The sequence below is a fragment of the Rhipicephalus microplus genome, chromosome X (genome assembly GCF_043290135.1).
Source record: "Rhipicephalus microplus isolate Deutch F79 chromosome X, USDA_Rmic, whole genome shotgun sequence".
In the NCBI taxonomy this organism is placed as follows: Eukaryota; Metazoa; Arthropoda; class Arachnida; order Ixodida; family Ixodidae; genus Rhipicephalus; species Rhipicephalus microplus.
The window spans coordinates 422,838,995-422,863,920 of NC_134710.1; the positions used below are offsets into that span (position 1 = coordinate 422,838,995).

The window sequence follows — 24,926 nt, forward strand, 5'->3', positions numbered from 1 at the left end:
AGATTTTAGAATGTCGTATCACATATAAAATTTTTATTATTTCATTAGTTTCAAGACAGAATGAAATGGCTTATATAGAGAGGACAAAGTGTGTTGTGCCAATGAAGGCGTCTTTTCTTTAATATTGTAACCCATCTGCTGCAGCGCCTTCGGGTGTGATGTGCACGCGACTTTTGTTTTTTTTTGTAATTTACTTTTTAAGCGTCCCTCTCTAGGCGACATAATAAGTTACAGTTGTACACTAGATGTTCTTGCGTGCCTAATAAAAAACGTTCGACCACGGTATTTTTTCAAATTGTTTCGCTACGAGCCACCAAAGTATGATGCGAAGAAGCAAGCTTGAATCCCTTGCCTCTCTTCCCGTGTAGCCATCGCGAGCCTGGATCCTTTCCTCTTCTCTTCCGTATCAGGGCTGGACATGACGCATAGGCGAGAACAACATGTGTAAGCAAGGTCGCGCACACATAATGTGGCCCCGCCTACTTGTGCACATAAGCCATCTATGTTGTGTCATTTCGGCGTTCGCTGTTGTGTATTACCCATTTCGGTGAGATAGATCATTCAGTGCGTGTACTTTATAAGAGGCTTGGAATGATCATGTATTGTGACCGCGATACACCGCGTCACTCTGCTGAAAAAGCGTTCAGAGACGATGCACCAAACACAAGCTAAGCGTTGTCAGGATTGGCGAAGGCACGATGCTGGAACGACGAGAAGACTAACACAAGCTAAATGGGGTAGCAGTAGTAGTAGTAGTAGTAGTAACAGTAATAGTACATAGTAGTAGTAGCAGTGTTAGTATGTGTAGTTTTACGTAAAAAAAAAACACAATATGAATATGAGGGATGCCTTAGAGGAAGTCTCCGCGAATTGTGATCATCTGGTGTTCTTTAAATGCATTGACATCGCGCAGTACACGGGCATCTACTTTTTCGCCTTAATTTAGATGCGACCGCCGAGGCCACAATCAAACGCGCGGCATTAGTGTCAGCAGCAGAGCACTCTATAGTGACTGGTCCACCGAGGAGGACGCGAAACGAAGGCTGATTAGTAAATGGCATCTCGAGTCTATTCAAAACAAAAATTAAAATAATAACAAGCTGAGATTCTATTTGCATTTTTTATTTTTTATTATTTTTCTCAGATTTCATTCATTATACTGATTTTCAAAGGGCAATGCAAAGACACAGGAAAAAAAAGACATAGAGACAAAGAGTGCTGTCTTTCTTTTCCCTTTGTCTTTGCGCTTCCCTTCCAAAATGATATGAAGCAGCTAGCCCAAACCAAAGTACTCCTCATTCATGCTACATAACGAAACACACAAATTGTACATGACAAGTAGAGTAATGTCACATGCAACACTATTAATGAGGTACCTTTTAAAATGCAGGATATAATCAGAAAGCTGGACATTTTTCATCTGTTTTTTATATATAGCGAGCATTTAACGAAGTTCTGATGAAAAACTTATGGTATGCGACGTCAACCCACCGATGTCAACCTAAAGGAGGGACTTTACGTAAAAACAGGACCATTCCTTGCTATATGTCACTGCCAAGATATTGGGGCGCACGCCCGCGTGAAGGGCAAGTGACATTCTTAGAAATTGAGCGTTTTTCCGCGACATGTAATTTTGCAAATCTTAACAGGGATAATCCGGAGTGCCCAGTGCACCATTACGCTTGTCAGCTAGAAGTGCCCAAACCTAGTGAGGGGTCCTTTAAGGTGTTCATCGATAGGGGAGAAATCAGTCCTATGCGATTAGACCTATGCTCTCTTCTGGGGTATCAGTGACGCAGTTACTTGCTCCTGCACTGACCTTTCCAGCCACAATGAAACAAAATAGACCCAGGAGAGTGTTATTTGAATGGTGGACACTTGACACACAATGCCGAGAGACCACATACTGAGAATCGCGCAGGAAATGCATGCCTATGTTCAATCATTGATACCTTACTGCTATCTTAAACAGTATCATTTTTTTTCTTGTTGCCGTAAATACAAGCCACCGTCATCATTGTTTTGGGTTATTTCAATTTTTGTAGAAAGTTATTGTGCCTGGAAATATGATTTTGAGGGCCTAAAACAGTGTTTTACGTGCCTGTCTATGGTGCCTAAAACACACTCCTTTAGTGCCTGAAAATCCCGCTTCTATATTGCACATATCACAAAAAAAAAAAAAGGGGGGGGGGGGCACATTTGTCATGGCCAAACTAACCTGAACAAACGAAACAAAGCCTCTGCAAAGGCCATTTTTTTTGCATCATAAGAAGTGGCAACAACTTTGAATAGTAGCAGGATTTGACTGTACAGTCTTAGTTATAGCCAGGAAAATATGCTATCTGTTAAAATTTGCTATACTTAGAGCATGTAACAAGCTTTTAAACTGAAAATCAAATTTAAAAAAGAAAAGAATTTATGTGAGAATAATTCATTAAAACTTTAAAGTGTGGCTTCGCTGCAGTGCAGATTTTTTTTTGAATATGTGTCTTGGCTGCTTAGCACAGCTTCACTGCAGTGAAACTACTTTTAAGAGTAAGTTAATACGTTTGGATAGGTGTAGCAGGATTTGACTTTCAGCAGGATGCGGGTCAGAACCCTTAAAATACATAACATCTTAATATTTAGAACATATAAGCCGTCATAACAAGCTTTTAGGCTTAATAAAATTAATTTATTTGAGGGTAATATTTTCATTTGAAGGGGCCGTTGGACTTTCAAGTAGCCATGGAATGGATTCACTAAAGAAGCTTATTGCCTCATGAATTCACCCCCGCAAATACCTTTAGAATCCATCGAGAAGGCACAAAGTTGCTAAGATTTCTCGCACGCTGCAAGCGCGTTCTCTCTTCTCGTCCCGATGAAAGATTGGAAGCAGGGAGGGATGGCACAGGGAAAGAAAATACGTCACGCATGCTTTCTGAGTTTGCGGAGTCCTTTGCCGAGAGAAGAGAGCAGTTTTCAGTGGATATTGAGAATTAATTGTGGATTACACGCCGCGTGCTACGCTATAATATTTGGCTTGTGTGTCATCGATTACGGATCGATGATTACGGATCGATTATTTGGCTTGTGTGCCTCGATTACGGATCGGCAGCGTTTTTTGACAATGCTCAAAAAATGTTGCAGGGCCCCTTTAAATTTGTAGAGGAGCTTGCCGGCAGAGCGAATTTCTCCTGAATAAAGGTTCTCACAGCTTAGCACCTGTACGCTGCAGTGAAGCCACCTTTACAAACAGTGCATTTGGATTGATATGTTTACGTTCGTTCCTCGTGAATACTTCGAAATATTTAATAACTCAAATTGAAATCGAAGCGAATTCGAATACCCTGTTATTTGTTCTAATATTCAAGCTTACTCTTGATGCAAATGCGAGATGGTGTTTTCCCACTTTTTGAAAACACTCACGAGTCAGTGAGCATGTATGTTCGACTTTTTTTTTATAATCTACTGCCTTTATTTTGATTAAATTTGTTTCATAGCATTTTTTTGCCGTTTGTATCAATACACCGCAGGCGGTTTTTATATCACCATGTCAATAATATAAGACAGCCCTCAATGAGTTAAACTTGCAACTGGCGTTTAAAATGGAAAACACGATACACCTGTGCATCAAGCTCGTGTATTGCACACGTCCTCCTACAAGAGATTGCGTGAGTCAATCTTAAAGTTAGAACATGAAATTTGAATACAACTCATTGAGCATCTAATTGCATCGAGAGAACAGCCACTTCATTTTCCCTCAACACCAAGGCAGCTGACGCACTAATCACCTGCTTTCTTTGTCAGGTAGGCCTAGACAATTTCACATTGTTTTTGATCTTCCTTCTTTTTAGAAAAGTAGTGCTTTGAAATAAAGGCTTACAAGCACACTGCTTGTAATGTGCCTAGTGGCTTCAAAATTCCTTCTAGGAATCATTTTTGTGCTATAAAGCCCTGTTGTTAAAGCACTGACAACTCTGTACAATGTAAACGTGACCACAACTCAGAGATAACTGGTACACCACACTTGCAGTACAAACAGTACAAACAGTCCTGTGAATAGCGTGACATTGTAAGAGTGTTTTTGCACTTTAAAGGTTACAGATAGCCGACAGCCCGCAAGGTGCTGAAATTCTTCAAGTTTTGAGATACTTCATGAAAGTATGGAATCACATGCACGAACCTTTTATCAAGATCTTTTGTAGTCCACTCCCCTAGCAATTTTGATTTCTTAAGCACGATCTCGCTAACAGATCAGACAACATACATTGAAAAACCTGCCTTCATTTATTAACTTGCTTCGATACACTTAACTGTATCTGGTTTACACATGATTTGTGCAAAGCATTCATAATACAAATAGTAGCTATGTCTCTTACCATTAGCTTATAATGGGCACTGTAAAAAGATAAAACACTTTTCTTTACCCTAGGGTTTTATAACTCCAACAGGCACGACTAGTTGTTGAAAAAATAATATGAAGGTCTAGAAACCGGATAGAATTTTCACTTGGCAATTAGAAACGTAAACCTGAGGCTTTCAGAAAGATTGGTAAACAAAGTGGTACAGTCTTCTACTTCACTGTCAAGGCAAAGGTCAGGTGATTTTTAAGGACTATTAAATAGCCATCTACATACTTAAAAACACGAATGATGGGCATTCGGGTCAGTTTCACATTTGCATGATTGTCAAAGAATGCTAAAAAAAAACTACAACATCCAAGGCTAAAGGAACCATGTGTAGATGCAAAGCAGGGGACACTTACACTTGTGGCAGCTTTCCATAGGGGAGAAACCTGGGGACGCACAAAGCACGCAGTGATGAACTGGTGTTTCCTACTGGAACATGCCAATCGCTGCTAATGGGCAGTGAGAGACAGATGACTTAGACTGGACACAGAGACTTTTGAAATCTTTGAGTTAACGTGCGCGCTGCAAATTCTTATTTTTCAACAACTCACAAGCGAAATCTCCCAATCTCCCACCGGCACTAACTTGAAGGTCAAGATCCAGGGCCTATATATACGAGGTGCCCAATGAACAGTTGTGCAGCGCAAGCAGTCGTTATTTTTAAATCAAGAAACTCACTAGCAGACACTGCTTGCATCATCGTTGCGAGGCGAGAGGGGGGAGCATACGAGAGGAAAGAGAGTGGGAGGAGATGCACATGCGCAGTAAGGGTGCGCAAGCAGGTGATAGGAAAGAAGTTGAGAGAGTAACCCGCATCTTTTAGAGAGAGGAAAGAAGGGGAGTTGCGCAAGGGTAGTGTGAGTGCGGACACCGACTCCGCGAGAAGGGGAACAAAAAAGAGATGCTTCGCATCTAAAAAAATGTCCCTCAATATTGATGAGCCAATACAATGCCTGTGCTTTGAATGAAGTAAAAGCCACTATGAATAACAGCTGTCAATTGTAGATAGAAGTCCAAGCGTTAAATAATTGTCCTAGTTTATGCACACCATATTCTGGGAAGCAAGCTCACCTGTTTCGATTCTATCCATGAACTGCATGCAGGATACCTTCAGCAATGAAAGTCCACAACGTAAAAAGAGAAACCGATTGTAGCAGCTACCAGACCCGTAGCTCTAGGACAACGTCACCTGAGCACCTGACAAATATGGGATCTTCGAGTGGAAGCGTCCTTGCAGAAAATTCTTTTGTTGGAGCTACCGCCATTAATCTTCGCCAGAGACGATTACGCGAACAGTAGCCTTGTGCGAATAGTGAATTTTAGACTCAAAACGAATTCAAAGTGAACAGTGATTTTGGTCAAATAATTTCGAATCGAATAGTATATATATCACATATTATAAAAAAAAAAACAGATCTGTCATGGCTAAACTAACCTGCACAATAATTTCTTAACAATTAACACAAGGCCTGGTCAAAGGCCATTTTTTTTTTTTTGCATCAAAGGAAGTGGCAACAACTTTGAATAGCAGGATTTGACTCCACAGTCCTAGTTATAGCCAGTAAAATATGCTATGTGTTAAAATTTGCTAAACTTACAGCATATAAGTTGGTGAAACAAGCTTTTAAACTGAAAATAAAATTAAAAAAAAGCAGAATTAACTTAAGGGTAATTCTTCACTAAAACTTTAAAGTAGGCATTCACTGCAGGGCAGATATCTTTTAAATATGTGTTTTAACTGCTTAGCACCAGTTCACTACAGCGAAACCACTTTTACATGTGAGCTAATATGCTTGAGCAGGTGTTTTCATGGCTTAGCACCCCTCCATTGCAGTAAAACCACCTTCACAAAGCGTTACATGCAGATTTAATATGCACCTATTAGCACCTAATATGCACCTCATTTTGAATATTTCAAAATTAACAATACTTTGAATTCAATTCGAAGTGAATTTGAATACTGCATTATTCATTCGAATATTTGAAGCATTCGAATATTTGCACAAGCTTAACGATGAGGATAGCCAGGCTTGTGCATCTTGCACGTGAAAAATACTTCCAAGCAATCATTTTCAGTGAACTTGACTTACTTGCGTAAAGAGTCTAGTTGCAAGTTTTTCATCATTGTTAGCCCGGCTTTCTTTTGTTGCACAGAATTGAAGTTTGTTTTTTGTATATTTTTTTAATAGCTTTGTCAGAAATAGCACCACAAATCTTCCTTCCTTGTCAGCTAGGAGAATGGCCAGGTTTTAATCCTTCAGGCACTTCACTACCTCCATGAGTGACAGATGAGCAAATGTGAAGAAGAAATTAAGCGTGCCACCAGTGAAGCAGTGGAATGTGTATTTATGAAAGCTGATTACGGAACATTGGCCTGTTCCCCACTCCTGCAGATAGTCAAGTGTTCGAAGAATACTGCAGGCTGGCAAGGAAGGAGGACTTGCGCTACTACCAGACACCTCCAGCTTGATGATCACAGCCTTAATGAAACAGAAACTATTCGCCCGAGATCGAGCTACCGTTACAATTCCACTGATCCTGAACGGAATGTTGGTGTTACTCCGTTGCACCTAAAGAAAACTAGTTCCTGAAAAGTCGTTTCTTGAAGCACGCTACCATACAACACTGTCAAAAACCTTGGGTTAGGCACTTACGTCTGCTTTTTACAAAGATCCAGAAAAAGTCTTCCTCGTGTTTGCAAATTTTTTATGCTGTCAAGGCGTAATTGGCGAGTATGAATTTCCATGCTACTAACACGCTAGGAGACTAACTATATGGTGTCCCGTGAACAGGCCAGATGACCGAGGACCACAAAGTAGTTAGCAGAAAGAAGTGTCCTCTTATTTTTTTGGGGGGAGGGGGGCAGTAAGCATGATAAATGGCGGAACACCCCCCTTCTAATAACACATGTTGTTAGGCTAGTTGGTGCACTGCATCAAATAATATCCCCTTTCCCATAATATCACCATCCCTTGGATTAAAAGTTGACAGGGGTCCTGAAACTGAGTTTGGGATAAACTCTTTAGGGTTAACGAAGTGCTGAGGACTAATAATGTATGCTACTGCTTCCAGTTTGTTTCATTAATTAGAGTTGTACATTGCAGTTTGAACTTAACAAAGCCATTGCAAAGTGCAGTTAGGTAGTCCGTGAACAGTGAGCTATCCTCATGGCGGCAACACTCAGTGCACCTCAATGTGCGAAAAAACGGTGGCCAATTCCCAGCTGATTTTTTCGCACTCAAAAATGGGAGAAAATCAGCTGGGAGGATCTGTTAGCAGAGAGTTTTCTTGAACCTCTCTGCTTCCAGGATCTATCCGTAACTGCGACTATACAGTTGAACTTGGTTATAGCGAACCCACATATATCGAATTTTTGGGTATATCGAACTCGTATGTTATCCCCTCGAAATCCCTTTGTAGGAGTATACAAATTCGCACGTTCATATTCAACGGTTTACCCGTCTTCGAATATATCGAATGCGGTGCAAGCTGGAAGGTGCGCTTCGGCACTCGCCGCACCCTGTGATCGCCCGATTGCCGCAGCAGCATGGCTCCGTGCACGAGCTGGAAAGTGCGCTTTGGCACTCGCACGCTAAGCGACCTCCGTGCAGTGCCATGCCTCTGTCAGAACCCAAAACGCTTGAAAAAGGGTAAGAGAGAGGGCTCAGACTGCAAATCTTTAACTTGCAGAATGGCTTTTTTTTTTTTTTTTCGTTTCTCTTTCTCTTCCATGCTTTCTTTGTGAATCCGTAGGCTTGCAGAGCAGGAATGAAAGAGCCGACGTATTCCTCCTTTCACCTTATCTTTTTATTTTTTGTTGCTGTTTTGTGAGGTTTGATCAGCCAATCACAGCTCGCGCCTTTTGCTGTGTCCCTCGCAGGTGGCCATTACCTTGCGAGCGCATTGCTTCGTCGCGTCGCCTTCGTACCATCCAGTAGTGTGGTATCATTGCAGGTGCAGCATTTCTCCTTTGCATGCGTGTTATGCAAAGCCGCTGCAGACTCCTTGAATTGTCGACTTTTCGTGTAGCTATGGCCAGTGTCAAAAAGTGCAAGACCCTTGACTTTGCGTTGAAGTTGAAGGCTATTCAGCATATTAAGGCGGGTGAGAAATGTTTCACTGTCACGGACGATTTGAGGATACCACGAAGCACTCTGAGTATCTTGTTAAAGAACAAAGCAGATATCAAGACAACGCCAGGAGCCAGTCATGTGCGCGCATCTGCCCATAGAAATCTGGAAAAGGCACTCTATGCTTGGTTTTTAGAAGTGTGCGCGAAGAACATTCTGGTGGATGGCCCGATGCTTATCGCGAAGGCCAAATGGTTTGCCGCTGCACTTGGTGAAACAACTTTGCCGACAACACCGGGTCCTCACCGATTTAAGCAGTACTACTACATCGTTGGCAAAACCAATTCGGGCGTAAGCGAATCTGTCAGCAGCCAGGACATCTAGCTGTGGATGACGACGGAGCGGCCGGAAATCTCTGCGAAGTTTTCTCTCGCGGAGACCTTCAATGCCTGGCGAGATGTGAAGACGGACACTGTGGTCAACTGATTCTGCAGGGTAGGCTTGGAAACAGTGTAACTTGCGGAAACTGGTGAAGACAACGAGGAGCGTATTGAAGACGCGTCTCACGAGTTGTTGTCCTGCTTCCCGGCAGCAGTTCCACACGAAGTGTCCGCAAATGACTTCGTGGAAGCGGACTGCAATGTCAAGGTCATTGCAAACCTTGGTGGCGAGGACATAGTAGCTGCGGTTGCAAGGACCCAGGATGCCCAGGCCTACAGCTCAAGTGACGAGGAGGATCGCCCAGATGAGGCGCTGCCTACACATGCGTACTCCGCTATAACAATGTTGGCTCCAATGCGGCGCCCCCACGCGGCGCTGATAGTTGTGTTGAGCTGTGCAAGCCTGGCACAGCGGGAGGTGGCCGTTTTGGAAACAATAAACGACAGTTCGTTCTGGGCAAAGAAAGGGCTGAACATGTTCTCATGTTCTTCGCGGGCCTGATGGCCTACTGTTCACGGTATCACTACCGCCTGGCTATCTGTTATTCTACACATGTAACAACTGGTGACGAGGACGAAAGGAAGTTTCATGTAAGTCTTCGTTCCCGCACAGCTCTGTCATCTGTTCACCATGCCAAGTTTCGGCAACCTCGAGCCGTTCGAGGGGGGAGGAGACGACTGGCCCTGTTACGTGGACCGGCTCTAAGCATTTTTCCTGGCGAATGATGTCGCACCAGACAAGCGTACTGCCGTGTTCATCAGCTGTGGCGGGCAGAAAACGTATGCTTTGCTCCGCGATTTGGTCAAGCCTGCCAAGCCCAGTGAAAAGACGCTGGACGAGATTCTTCAAGTTCTTGGAAGCCATTATTGTCCGAAGCCTTCTGCCATCATGCAATGTTTCGTTTTAACTCGCATGTTCGCGCGGAAAGGAGAAGCTGTCACCAATTTTATCGCAGCACTAAAAAGCCTGTTCGAGCACTGCAACTTCAGGGCTCGAAAACATGCTCCGCAACTGCGTCGTGTGTGGCATAGACAACGTGGATGTCCAAAGATGACTTCTGGAAAAACCGGACCTCACCTTCGACGACACCGTGCAGATCGCCCTGGCAATGAAAGCAGCAAAAAGGGGTGCAAGTGAGATAGCACAAGCAATCACAAGCAGCGCTTTCTCGACTCACTGTGTCTCGTCAGGTTCTGGGGGCTCACCTGCTACCGCTGCGGGGACGGACATCTTGCATCAAAATGCAAGCATGTGAAGACAATCTGCAATTACTGCCACAAACAAGGTAATTTGGCGAAGGTGTGCAATTCGAGACAAAGGCACAGCCAAGCCCAAAGCAACAGCCCTACCAAGGCACGTTCGTTCTAGACTTGCAATTCACTGTCGTCGAGTAACCGTCATCGTAATAGTACTGCACGCAAGCAGGACGCTGCTACCACTTCATCTTACGAAGTTTTTGACATGTGGCCGGTCGACTACGCCACGCCGCCTCACCCTTTTACCGTCACTGTTCACGTTTGCGGCAAGCCGCTCCGCATGGAAGTGGACACGGGGGCAAGTGTCTGTCATGGCCAAGACGCGTCTTTTTCAGCTTTTGCCTTCGGTTCCTGTGCAGCCGTCGCAAGTGCTTCTGCGAAGCTATTCCGGGGAACTAAAAAAGGTTTTATTTATTTATTTATTTCAATACCCTCAGGGCCCGAGGGCATTACAGAGGCGAGTGGGTTACACAACGTAATGAAAAAGCGGAAAATTGGTGGTTACATGGATCAGTGAAGGAAATCAACAAAAAATAATGCACAATATAAGAACAAAAACAGGTATTAAAGAACTACGAAGCTTAACAGGTCCAATGAAAAATGGAAATACTATATTCCTAAAAATTATGGTGACAGGTTTGTTATAGCAGCCTTAAACATAGAGGTCTTAGTCATCTCGACTACAGATCGGGGAAGGTGATTCCAACTTGCTGACGTACGGGGGATGAATGAATTGTAAAAATGGTTGGTGTGGCATGTGGGAATGCCAACCTTATGATGATGGTCGATGCGAGCGGATACGTAAGAAGAAGGGGTTATCAATTTATTCTTAAGGACTGAATTGTGGTAATATATCTTGTGAAACAGGCAGAGGCGAGATATTTCTCTACGTTGTGAGAGCAGAGGTAATGATAAAGTTGTTTTCATGGAAGTGACGCTGGAGGTGCGATGATAGTTGGAAAGAATGAAACGAGCAGCCCGACTCTGGATGGATTCAAGCTGATGAATGAGTGTTTCTTGGCTGGGGTCCCACACAGATGCAGCATATTCCATTTTGAAACGTACTAATGATTTATACAGAAGTAATTTTACTGGAAAGGAAGAAGGATGAAAATTACGGCGTATAAAGCCCAGCGTGCGATTAGCGTTATTGGTTACATGTGTTACATGCATCTTCCAGGAAAGATCAGAAGTGATGAGTACGCCTAGATATTTGTAACATGACACAGGTTCTAGGTTAGTATTATTAAAATGATAAGAGGGCAATGTTGTATCGCGACGTAAAACACGCATGTGCTTGCATTTGTTAGTGTTTAACTCCATGTTTCACGTGTTAGTCCAGTCACGAACACGGTTTATATCTGATTGAAGAAGATAGACGTCAGAGTCGCTGTTAATAACACAGTATATAACACAGTCGTCAGCGAACAGGTTTATTGATGAACATAGATTATCATGTAAGTCGTTTATGTAGATGAGGAAAAGCAAAGGTCCCAGCACAGAGCCTTGAGGCACGCCCGATTCAACTGCAGAAGTGATGGATGAGGTGTTATTCACAGTGACAAATTGGGAACGATCAGTGAGAAAAGAGTGAAGCCAATGAAGAACGTTCGGATCAATGTTAAGTTTGCAGAGTTTTAAAAGAAGCAGTTGATGAGAAACCTTGTCGAACGCTTTTGAGAAGTCTAGGAATATGCAGTCGACAATGGAACCCCTGTCAAGGATGGAATTTAGGTCCTGTGTGAATGTCAAAAGTTGTGTTTCACATGAAAATGACTTGCGAAATTCATGCTGGTGATCTGTAAAAAAGGAGTTTGACTGTAGGAAAGATGCGAGATGAGAGCAAATAACATGTTCCATAACTTTACATGAAATACATGTGAGTGAGATTGGTCGATAATTATATGGAGAATGCCTATCCCCAGACTTGCGCAAGGGAATCACCTTCCCTACCTTCCAGTCTTCCGGAATGCAACCAGTATCAAGCGATTGCTGAAATATATTAGTGAGAATGATGGCACTGTACACTTTAGTACTAATTAAAAACTTTGAATTGATGCCATCTACACCACATGATGAAACTTATAGATTTTTTATGAATTTTTTCTATACCGGCAGCACAAATGACAATGGGGTCCATTGTTACGGAACACGCATTTTGTGAAAAAGCAGAAACAAATACAGAGTTTAGAACATTTGCGGATTCATCAAGTTTGATTATGCGATTGTTTGCATCTTTAAGGGTGATTGAGGAATTGTCTCTTTTGTTCACTACATTCCAAAATTGCTAAGGAATGGTAAATAAAAGAGATGGTAATGTAGTATTGAAAAATGAATTCTTAGCATCTTTTAGGGCTTGTTTGTATTCCGTAGCTACGGCCTGATAATCACTCCAACGTTCTTGAGTGTTAGTTACCTTTGCAGAGCTGAAAATGCGTTTTTTCTTATTGCGTAGTCGTTTAAACGAGTCTGAACCATGGTGATTGCAGGTTAGATGTGATGACTATGCGTGGCACATATTTTTCTATGAGTGATAGAACCTGTTCTTTGAATAAAGTCCACTTAGTATTAACGGAGCAATCATAAAAGTTGTGCATGTAATCACTTAAAAAAAGCTGAAAGATCATGATTATTAGCATCAAAATCTGCACGCTTATAGTCCCGGTATATTTTTTGTGGTTCCTACTGTGAGGTACTGTGCAGGTGAAAGAAAAATGAAGCAGCAAGTGGTCGCTTAGCCCCTGCAAGTAGGATATGGAATGGAAAAGATCAGGCGCAGTGGTGAGCACTAAATCTAAGATGTTAGATGTGGTAGACGTAATTCTTGTTGCCTGTGTTATTAGCTGGGACAAGTTAAAATCGTTGCACAAATTCAAAAACGTGTCTCCTGCTCCGGAGAAAGGCTGACAAGTGGAATGCGCGTTTCACCAAACTATATTCGAGAAATTGAAGCCGCCTAATAAAATGAGCGGACTATTCGGATACTGTACTGTTAGCATGGAAATGACATCATGAAGCTCGTCAACAAAAGTGGATGAACAGGATGATGGTCGATAAGAAGCGCCCAATATCAACTTCTTGGAACACGTTTGTATTTCAATCAAAACAAGTTCCAAAGCGCTACTAAAATGAATTGGAAAAGACGAAATCGTATCTGAAACCGTGATAAGCACACCGCCTCCACACCGAACACCTCTGTCACAACGGTAAATGTTGTAGTGTTTTTTGCAATCAAATAATTCACTGTTATCAACCTGCGCAGACAACCAGGTTTCAGTAAGACAGATTATGTCAGCGTTAGAAGCATCGATAACAGAGCAGAGATCGTCACTTTTTGGAATTAGGCTTCGAATATTTGTGAAAAGAAACGAAAGTTGATTTGCGACTGGTAGCTTTGATCCACTTCTCCTCGCGTAGCGCTATTCGGCGTTGTGCACAGATGCATGCGGCGACTCATGTGAGAGATGTGAAGTTTTGACTGATGACTTAAGGGGGCAGACTGGTCTTAGACATTTTTTGTTTATTTCTTCAGTGATCCTGATAAAACTGCACATGGTTATGCAGTTTTTTTGTGCTGATTTCAAATATTTAATTAGTTTTCCTGTCATTCACTTTGTTCCTGAGATAACTCAAGTTTGCCCCCTATTGTTTAAGGCCACCATAGAAGAAAAAGTGCCTAATTAAAAGTGATATTTAGGATATGCCAACATAGACTAATGACTATAGAGTGAAAGTATGGAAGAGGTTTTTGTTTTTAGGCCTTTATTGGTTATTTTGCAGCAAAATGAACTATACATTTTCAAAAGCAATTGGAATTGTGTTACAATACTGATTATTAATTAATTAAAAAGGCATGTGCTCTAAATTCTGCTACCATACTTGCATTCTACACACATACAGCTTTCCACTGCAAAGAGAATTATTGTTGTACCTGCCCAAGCTGCAGAGATATTGAGGCCTCAAAATTGAATAGTCACAAATTTACTTTTTTGAGAAAAATGAAAAAAAAAACTGAAAACACACAGTTTCTTTAAAAAGCAACAATCATGGTGTGCATGTTTTGCAATCCTCATGAAGGCGCTCATAAATTAGTAGGAGAGCTCTAGACAAAGGTGCTGGCAAATTATAAAGAAGCCTCAAAGTCGGTTCCCTATTTTTTTGCAGGTTCTGCATGTTAATAGCACCAAGAATCTGGACAGTTAAAATCACATTACAAAAAAATTACTGCTTCCTGGTGCGTGAAAATTTGCAGAGAGATAGAAAAATACTTGCAGAAACCAAATATGTCAATTTTAAAGATGAATTTTTTTGTCACTTTTTGGTCCCAAAGAGCAGTCTGCCCCCTTAAAGAATTCGGAGATTTCATGCACGTAATCATCAGATGGGTTGTAGATGTAGCGCTTTCTATTTACGTACAGTTTGTTAAAACGAAGCTTAAATCTTGAGGATAGAGTTTTGCCAAATTCAGCCAGTTTTTTTCTGGCAAGGCGAGTAGCTGGCGAATAGTCTTCACTAACGGCAACATTTACTTCCTTCAGCTTCGAACTACTCAGAAGTATTTGCTGCTTGAGCTTGAAGGTAGAAAATTTGGCAATGATTGGCCGGCACTTATTGGGATGATAACCGCCAAGCCTGTGTGCTCGTTCGATTAGTATTTCAGAGGGTGCTATTTCTAATCTGGATGAAAACACATTCATCAGCTCTTCTTCTGACTGGGCCCAGGACTCTGACTGGGCATCAGGCAGCCCAAAAAATAAGAGGTTGTCTCGCCGCTGCAAATCCTCGAGCTCACCTTGCCGAGCACGCAGTTGATCGTTTTCGCTGTTAATATGGCTAATCGATTGGCAAAAACACTGTATCTCTTCCTGGTCTTCCTCAATCGTGACCGTTTTGCACTCTACTTCAGTTAATCGTTTGTCTAAAACAGTAAGGTTTTCTTGAAAACTCGCCTGTGTTTTTTTAAGCTCCTCAACAGATTTGATCAGATCTGACTGGTCCCTCTCCATTTTTTCGGTACGCGTGTTTGCAGCTTGTAACATCTTGAACATATCATTAACTTAGTCTGTGAATCAGTAAGAGGACTTTGCACTTGGGCTCTAGTGTTAGGTCCGAGATTGAGCTCAACATCACCGGACAACTTAAGCAATTGAGTTACAACGTCAAAGCACTCATGAAAAACAGAAAACAAAACTCCCGAGCGTGGGAACAGCAACAAACAAACGTTATTCGACTTTTTAGCATACAGAGATGTAACCGAACTAACCTGGACGACAAAGCAGAATGCATTAGTGAATTGCATCGCAGTGCTGTTCACACGCCCACTAAAGGTGCCGCGATTCCATCTCTTCCTATAGGCAGCCGTCGATGATGTTGTCGTCGATCCGATTCCTTCGTTTGGTAGAGGGATGACTGCAGACACGTCGCTGTCGCACGGGCAGGCTGATACTTTCATATCGTGGAGATGGCAGGACAGCCTGCTGGTGTCGCTTATCGCTGGAGATATCGGTACAGCGGTGAAATGAATCCATGCCGTAACCTGGACAACAACAACAAAAAAGAAGAATGGATTAGTGAACTGCATTGTAGTGCTGTTCACACGTCCACTAAAGGCGCCGGATTCGGCCAGCTCTTCATATAGGCAGCCGTCGATGATGTTGTCGTCGGTCCGATTCCTTCGTCTGGTAGAGGAATGACCGTAGACACGTCGCTGTCGCACGGGCAGGCCGATACTTTCATATCGTTGAGATGACAGGACAGCCTGCTGGTGTCGCTTATTGCTGGAGATATCGGTACGGCGGTGAAGTGAATCCATGCCGTAATCTGGACGACAAAGCAGAATGGATTAGTGAACTGCATCGTAGTGCTGTTCACACGCCCACTCAAGGTTCAGGGCAAAAGTGACGTCAGTGTGAAATTTCATGGCAGGAAGGCCGACCTACCTATTTTTCTGATTGGAGACGGATCACCCACTCTTTTTGGACGCAACTGGATGCGTGAGCTGGGCATCGGCATCTCCGACGTTGAATTGAACATCCACGCACTTTCCGAGGTCAAACACCTAGTCAAAGACTACACCGAAGTGTTTGAAGAAGGCCTGGGTACAATCAAGGGTGCTAAAGCTTTTCTACATGTTCCTTCAGATGCTTCGCCTCGGTTCTTCAAGCCACGTCCACTTCCGTACGCTTTGACAGATGGAGTAACTCAATAAATTCATAGACTAAGAAGAGATTCCATTCTTGTTCCAGTCAAGACAGCAAAGTGGGCTGCACCTATTGTTCCTGTGACCAAAAGGGATGGACGCATCAGAATCTGTGGAGATTTTGGTGTCACCATAAACCCAGTGGCAACAGTGGAGCAGTACCCCATTCCAAGAATCGAGGACCTGTGGACTGTGCTTGCTGGAGGTGAGAAATTCCCAAAATTGGATTTGCGAGATGCATACCAGAAAGTTCTCCTTGACGAGGCCTGTAGGAAGTACGTCACCATTTCGACGCATATGAGGTTATTTCAGTACATCCGGTTGCCTTTTGGTGTCTCATTTGCTCCAGCCATATTTCAGCGCGAGATGGAGAACTTGTTCAGGGGACTGCCCCATGTAGTAGTCTATTTCGACGACATTCTTGTGACTGGCACAAATGATGCTGAGCACCTTCGCAACTTTTGTGCTGTGCTTAGCAAGCTTCCGGAATCTGGCCTCAAGCTGAAACTTGAAAAATGTCATTTCTTCGTGCCACAAGTTGAGTATCTCGGGCACATCATCAGCAAGGAAGCTCTTTCCCCGAATGTTGACAATGTAGCAGCCATTCTGCATGCTCCTGTGGCTCAGGATGTCAGGGAACTTCAGAGTTTCTTGGGACTTGTAAACTTCTACAGGCACTTCTTACCCAATCTTTCGTCACTCCTTCGTCTACTGCACTTGCTTCTTTGTGAAGAGAAGAAGTGGGAGTGAGGACATGAACAACAAGATGCACTCAATGCCTGCAAGCACTTCGTGACATCAGCTCCAGTTCTTGTGCATTTCAACCCTGCCAGGCCTGTTTGTCTCAGTTGTGACGCATCGCCTTATCGTACAGGTGCAGTTCTGGCGCACAAAGATGCTGATGGCGGGGAACATCCCATTGCTTTTGCCTCGAGGAGCTTATCAAAAGCAGAACAAAACTACAGTCAGCTTGACAAGGAGGCACTGGCTTTAGTGTTTGGTGTGGATCGGTTCCACCAGTACTTATTGGGCATCTCATTCGAAGCACACACTGACCACAAGCCTCTTCTTGGACCGCTGGGTGCCAACAAGCCCGTTCCTGTGCAAGCTTCGCCTCAAGTGGTCAGGTGGACTCTGAAGCTTTCTGCTTACAAGTACGAACTTGTATAGAAGCCTGGCAAAGAGCTCGGCCACGCTGATGCTCTTAGTAGACTGCCTCTCCCAACTGACACTACTGCATTACCACGACCTGCTGAAACCTTGCTAGAGGAGGCATATCCGAGACTCCTTTCACCAGGTGTTTCTGGCTGTTCTGAAAAGAGAAAGCCTCCCAGTAGGACCAGAGTGGAACCCTTTCAATACCAGAAGCTCAGAACTCAGTCTCCATGAGGGTTCCCTACTCTGGGGATCAAGAGTAGTGATCCCAAAGTCATTGCAGGCCCAAGTTCTTGGTGTTTCTTCATGCCAGCTACCCGGGTATCGAGAAGAGCAAGATTATTGCAAGGAGCCAAGTTACGGTAGCCAGACATTGACAATGATATTGCCAACAGCGTGAAGAGCTGCGCTATGAGCCAGACTCGACATCGAGCTGCACAGCCGGTTCAGCAGATGCCGTGGTCTTTTCCCCAGCGACCCTGGTCAAGGCTTCACATTGATTTCGGGGGACCATTCCTAGGTCACACATTCTTGGTGATTGTGGATGCGTTCTCAAAGTGGATAGAAGTCTTTCCAGTGCCTTCCACATCTGCAGAAGCTACCATTTCCGCATTGAGAATTGCATTCGCCCAGCATGGCCTGCCTGATGTCATAGTTTCCGACAACGGCCCTGCCTTCACCGGTGCCCAGTACCTTGAGTTCTTAACTCGAAATGGATTACGCCGCATGTTTGTACCGCCGTATCACACTGCCTCAAATGGTGCAGCTGAACGAGTTGTACAATCTGTGAAGAACAAACTCAACAAGTCTGGTTCTGGGAATTTCCAACCGAAGATCTCCAGGTTTCTGTTCCACTATAGGACCACACCACATGAAGTGACAGGTTGGCCACCATGTGAACTCTTGACAGGAAGAATGTTCAAGACTCCGTTGGATGTCCTCAGGCCAAGCCTGCAGGCATCTGTATTCCTAAAACAACTCAAGCAGAAGTTGTATGCTGACAGAGGGTCCCCGCAGGTTCTATCACTGCAGCCAAGTGATGCTTTGTACGTGTGAAACGTTCGCCGGGGTACACCCAGGGTGCCTGCCAGTGTCGTGGACGTCACTCCGTCATCAGCCAGTGTCCGTTTTGAAGATGGTACCTTGGGAAACCGAAACAGCGACCACTTGCGCTTTGTGCAGACAGAAACATTGGCCTCTCCTGAAACCGCTATCGCTGCAGCTCCACCACAGATTGAGCCACCGCTTCTTCATGCTCCAGCTGTTCCAGAAGTGCCTCATCAGGAACAGCTACCTGGAACTAGCTTCTCTGGGAGTAGATGTGCCCCGGAGAGCGACGAGACTGCACTCAACAGTGGTGTGCATGTGAACAGTGAACAGCACGCCGAAGTTGCGTCGTGGCACAAGAACTAGGAAACCGGTGAATAGGTACTCCACGTAGTGTTCTTCCTAAGAGAAGAAGAGTGTAACAATGCTGGCTCAAATGCAGCGCCCCCACGCGGCGCTGATAGTTGTGTTGAGCTATGCAAGCCTGGCACAGTGGGAGGTGGCCATTTTCGAAACAATAAACGACAGTTCATTCTGGGCAAAGGGCTTAACATGTTCTCATGTTCTTCGCGGGCCTGATGGCCTACTGTTCACGGTATCACTACCACCTGGCCATCCGTTAATCTACACATGTAACATCCGCCACGGAAGTAGCGGCAGCGTTCGGCGTCATTTGTCGTTGTATCGGTGACATAGAGGGAAACAGACTGTCACACCTGGACAGCCTTGATAAGATCAAGACTAGAGCCTTCATCTTCATTACAAGAACGAAGAAGCAGGCCAAGATAAGCGATTTTTTTCACAGAAATAAATCATTCCATTGCACTGTTTGTGCGAAATTATTTGTCATTCTTGAATGCGTCTATTGTAGGTGATAATCCGCTACAGGTAAGCTCACAGGACCTCTATTTTTTTATATCGAACTAATTTACGATCCCCTTCGAGTTTGATATATCCGTGTTGACTGTAGTACTTGTGTTTCGGTCGAGAGCAATATCCCCCGTACCTAGGAGCACACTGCATGATTTTCGAAGATTAATCGAATACTAGTTGGATGTTCATGAAGTTTTTTTCTGGTAGTTTAATTCTGGCAGTATTTCTAGTACATGTGTAAAGTAGTCGTAACAGTTTCGCTAACAGTGTAAATATTCAGAGATCAGAAAATTGCAAGCGTGAGCCACATCGCACATGAGATCTACGAAATTGCAAGCGTTAGCCATTTTTCCACGGAAGCAATCGAGGTGCTTCACGGTCCGTGCACAATCTGCAAAGTTTCTAATAAATGGCGTCCAGTTTCAACGCCACCCTTCTTCGGTTATATCACCGCAGGGGTGCCCTGACAACTAGAAAAAATTAGAACCAACTCAAGTGTTTTGTCGTCTAATTTTCAGTGGAGATAAGTAACCAGTGGGTCCCAACTGGGACCTGTTCAAGTGGTTTATTGTCAAATTTCCAGTGGGGACCAGTGGCCAACGGGTCTTGTTGAAACCCACTGGCAAATGGTCCCCACTGGGAATTTGACCATAAACCACTTGAACTGGTCCCAGTTGTTCCCAGTTAGAATATTTTCCCCTAGGGGCGGTTGTAGCTGCCGAGAAGGGCACCAGAAAAGTTTACCGTGAGAAAGCTGACCGCAAGTCTTCCCGCTGCATGCCTCCTATTTCTTTTTGGTTTTTTTTTCCATCTAAATTTTGTTCTTTAACATCTGGAAAGTGAGTGACCTTGCTCGAAATCTTTAAAATCTGCGTGAGGCGCTCGCGACAGTCTATGCAGCAGGGCACACGCATGTGCGTGCCTACTACATACTTTGGAATGCCTGTTTGAACATTTTTTTGTTGTTTTGTATGTGCCATATTTTAACCGCGACCACGTCGGAAGTGTTCGTTATGTAGCATTGATAAATGCACAAGCAGAAGCGCCAGTGAAAGAAGAGAAGGAAGTGTAGTTGCTGCTCGCGCTAGCTCCACTGGACAGCTGCTCGGCTTTACCTCTGTGTTTCCCCCAATAAACGTGTCTTCGGCTCACTGCTAAAGGTGCACTAACAAGTGGTGGAGAGTGCTGGATTCATTTCCCATCCTGGAACTCCACATCCGAACTACAGTTAAACCTCATTATAACGAAATTGGAGGGCCGCCTCTATTTGCTCGTTATAACCAATATTTCGTTATAGCCGTAGCGGGCATTTACCGCAAATATTATGCACTGTACTTACCCCAAAAAAAATAGCGGGCGAAATAGCATCCCGCCACACGGTGGTATGCAACAAAATAACCGCATTTCCAAATGAAAAGGAAAAAAGTCTAGCACCTGTTTTAATGCACTTCAAAATACACAGCTTGCATTTCAGGCAGACTTAGCTGCAAAGAAGTCCGTAATTGGACGTTGATGCATCTTCCTGATGCGAACGATGGCTCTCTCAGCTGCGGCCGCAATGTTCAAGCCATCTTCGCCGCCCTCGTGAGCGCCGAAGTAGCGGCGCAGTACGTCCACCGCGTCTAATGCCTCCGACGCCGTCGGCATGTTTGTCTCCTGTTCCACGTTGCCTTTCTTGCCACGTTGCCTTTCTTGGTCCCCGATTCGACGGCTTTATCATAGCCGCCTTCTGATCTAGCATTATGCGCTTTTGCTTATCGCCTGGTGCATTCATGTTGCTGGAATCACGAGGGCAGCACGATAAAAGAAAAGGCGGAAGCGGCCGGAAAAGAGAAGAAACACGCACGCAAAAGCAACGCGGCTCACGTCGGCGAGCGACAACACTTGCAGAGAAAGTGACTGTGAAGAGGAAGGGGCGCTCTTTAGCGCTGCCCTCTAGGAACCGGTTACTCAAGGGAAAGAAGGTATGTAAGATTAGGAAGCGCGCCTCAGCGCCATAAGAAAGGGGAGAGGGAGAATATAAAGAAGACACAAAAGAAAAGAAAAGGGCGAGACGTTCGCAGAGCGCTCCGCTGTCGATGGTAGCCAAGCGGCGTACGTGCAGCGAACTCTCCTCCGGAAACAGCGCGTGCCGTCTGCTTTGCGTGCGTTGCTGGAGGGCGCGTGACGGGAGTTTTGAACTGCTAAATACAGTTCTCGCGTTGCGCGCCGTCTCAAATTCGCGTTGTGCAGTGTCGTGACATCGGCTCAAAATTTTACTTCCTAACAAAACTTGTTCGTTATATCCCATAACAGGCAAATTTTGCCTCGTTAAAATGAGGTTTTAAATACATTGGTTTGTATGGGGACTTTCAAGTGGAATTAGGATTTGCTCGTTATATCCATTATTTCGTTATAGCCTGTCTCGTTATAACGAGGTTTAACTGTATACCATCGCCGTCAACGATGTTCATCGTATAGACACCGGCACCCACGCACCATACCGGGTCCATACAGCGCCCATACCGGGTCTCTCACGCTGAACGCCAAGTTATGGACGATCAAGTGTCTGATATGGTCAATCGTGGCGTCATACAGCCGTCTAACAGTCCGTGAGCCTCCCCAGAGGTACTGGTCAAAAAGAAGGACGGGAGCATCCGATTCTGTGTTGATTACAGGCGCCTTAACAAGATCACGTGCAAAGATGTTTATCCGCTCCCCAAAATTGACGGCGCTCTCGACTGTTTGCAAGGAGCAGAGTTTTTTTCCTCGCTAGATCTTCGATCAGAATACTGGCAAGTACTTATGAATCAATCTGACCGCGCCAAGATTGCGTTTGTAACTACAGACGGCTTGTAAGAGTTTAACATGATGCCGTTCAGTCTTTGCAACACCCCTGCCATCTTCGAGCGTCTGATTGACAACATACTTCGAGGCCTCAAATGGCAGAAGTGTCTTTGTTATCTGGACGACGTCGTCGTTTTTTCAAAAGACTTTGATACCCATCTTCTGCGCCTCGCAAGTGTGCTGGAATGTCTCACACATGCTGGGCTCTAACTAAATTTGAAAAAGTCCCATTTTGCCGCCTGGAAGCTCACCATCTTAGGGCATGTGTCAGCAAGGATGGTGTTCTACCTGACACTGCGAAACTCCGTGCTGTCGGCCAGTTTCCTAAGCCATCGACACTAAAGAAACTCCGAAGCTTTATCGGCGTATGTTAATACTTTCGTCGATTCTTCTGTAATTTCGCACCCATAATGGCCCCTTTAACATGGCTACTTTTCTGACAGTGAAGAAATTTTGGCATGGTCTTCTGCTAGCGATGACGCATTTGCGAAACTACGTCATTTGCAGACATATCCACCAATTCTTCTTCACTTTGATCCAGATGCCCCTACTAAAACCCGCACTGACGCTAGTGGAGTCGGCCTTGGCGCTATTCTCGCTCAATGCAAGTCCGGCTTCGACGAGTACGTGGTTTCTTATGCCACTCGCACTCTTACTAGAGCTGAAGAGAATTATTCGGTCACAGAAAAAGAATGTCTGGCCATCATTTGGGCAATCACAAAATTTCGACCCTACGTCTATGGCCGTCCATTTGGTGTTGTGACTGATCACCACGCCCTCTGCTGGTTAGCGTCACGAAGACCCCTCTGGTGGTCTGGCTCGTTGGGCATTGCGTCTCCAAGACTATGATATCCGGGCCGTCTACAGGTCCCGCCGCAAATATTCAGATGCCGACGCTCTGTCCTGCTCTCCACTTCCCCATGAACATGGAAGTGCGTCTGTTTCCAGTCTCGATGCTACGGCACTTTGGTTCACTGACATGCCCTCCGAGCAGCGCCAAGACGCTTGGATAGTCTCTATGATAGAGGTACTGTCTCAGCCCCGCCGAGGTACCACCAATCGTTCAGTGCGACGTACAGCTCGACATTTCGCCATCCGCGATGGGCTCCTGTATCATTGCAACTACCTTTCCCGACTGCCGCAAGTGGTTGCTTGCAATCCCTTGCCACCAACATGTTGCTATCTGCGACTCCTTTCAGGCGGATCCTCAATGCGGCCATGCCGGTGTGATAAAAACGTATGCCCGCATCCGGCTGCGGTACTATTGGCACGGAATGTACCGATTTATCCCACAGTACGTACGTTCGTGTTCCAAATGTCAACACCGAAAAAGCCAACTGAACATAGCCAATGGACAACTGCAGTTGTTGCCTTGCTTATTCCGACCTTTTTACCACATCGGAATTGACTTGTACGGTCCCCTTCCCTACACTCCTGACGGGAACCGCTGGGTGTTGGTCGCTATCGATCACTTGACACGCTATGCTGAAACTCCTGCACTGCCAGAGGCCACATCACGTGAGGTTGACTTGTTTATCCTTCACAATCTTGTTCTTCACCATGGCGCGCCTCGTGAGCTACTCTGCGACCGCGGACGTCCATTTCTTTCGGAAGCCGTACAAGCCCTACTTTGTGAATGCAACCTTGTGCATCGGACAACCAGAGTGTACCATCCGCAAACGAATGGAATGACCGAACGGTTTAACCGCACACTGGGCGACATGGTGTCTATGTACGTGTCCGCTGACCACACCACCTAAGAACGCATACTCCCCTTTGTTACGCTTACAATAGCGCCACCCAGTCTACAACAGGATTCTCTCCGTTCTTCCTCCTCTACGGGCGCGAACCTTCCTCATTCATGGACACCATTCTCTTGTACCACCTGGACGCTTCAGAGTCCACAACTCTATCCGAAGTTGCCACCTATGCGGAAGATTCCAGGTGACTCGCACGTTTCTTAACCGCGTGATATCAAGCGTACCAGAAGGACCGCCACGATGAAAAGCTGCCTCCTTGGTCATATCCGCCTGGCACGTTGGTATGGCTTCGCATTCCCTCATCCGCTCCTGGTCTTTCCATGAAGGTACTGCTGAAGTACGAAGGCCCCTACTGAGTCCTACGTCAGTCCTCACCGGTTAACTCCGCTTGACAGCTGGTCGGCTTTACCTTTACGTTTTCCCCAAAAAACGTGACTTCGGCTCACTGCTAAAGGTGCACTAACAGTTATAAAAGTCGGAGGGTTTAAAAAATGTTTGCTGTATCTGGATTCAGTTTCAAAAGATAGCAAAAGAAAATCAGAAACACACCGAAATATGGTCAATATAACCAATAGATCGTTATAAGTGGGTTCGACTGAATGTCGCTACTTGCGAGCTCTGTTAATGTCGCAAACGTTCCGCTCTCCCTCAGGCTGGTCTGCTCAAACCTATCGACAGTCTACCGGTAATATTTTTTGCATTGACCTCGACTTGCTCGGACCTTTTCCTACTGTCACAAGAGGCCCCACAGTCTCTAGGGTAGAATGTCCCGAGGGCCAACTCCGGGCAGGGAGCATCCAGGCAGTGGCAAGGCAGAAGACAGCCAGAGGGAAACAAAACATTTATATTTAAAACGTATGTACAAAACATGGATGAGGAAGAATAGTTCTAGGACGTAAATGGTCCGA

At 44.8% G+C, this 24,926-nt stretch overlaps 1 protein-coding gene across 2 annotated transcripts in view; it reads right to left on the minus strand.

Moving 5' to 3' along the window:
* LOC119160937 (DNA mismatch repair protein Msh6) overlaps nucleotides 1–24,926 on the minus strand; it is a 619,403-nt gene that overhangs the window by 235,869 nt on the left and 358,608 nt on the right. The window lies entirely within an intron of this gene.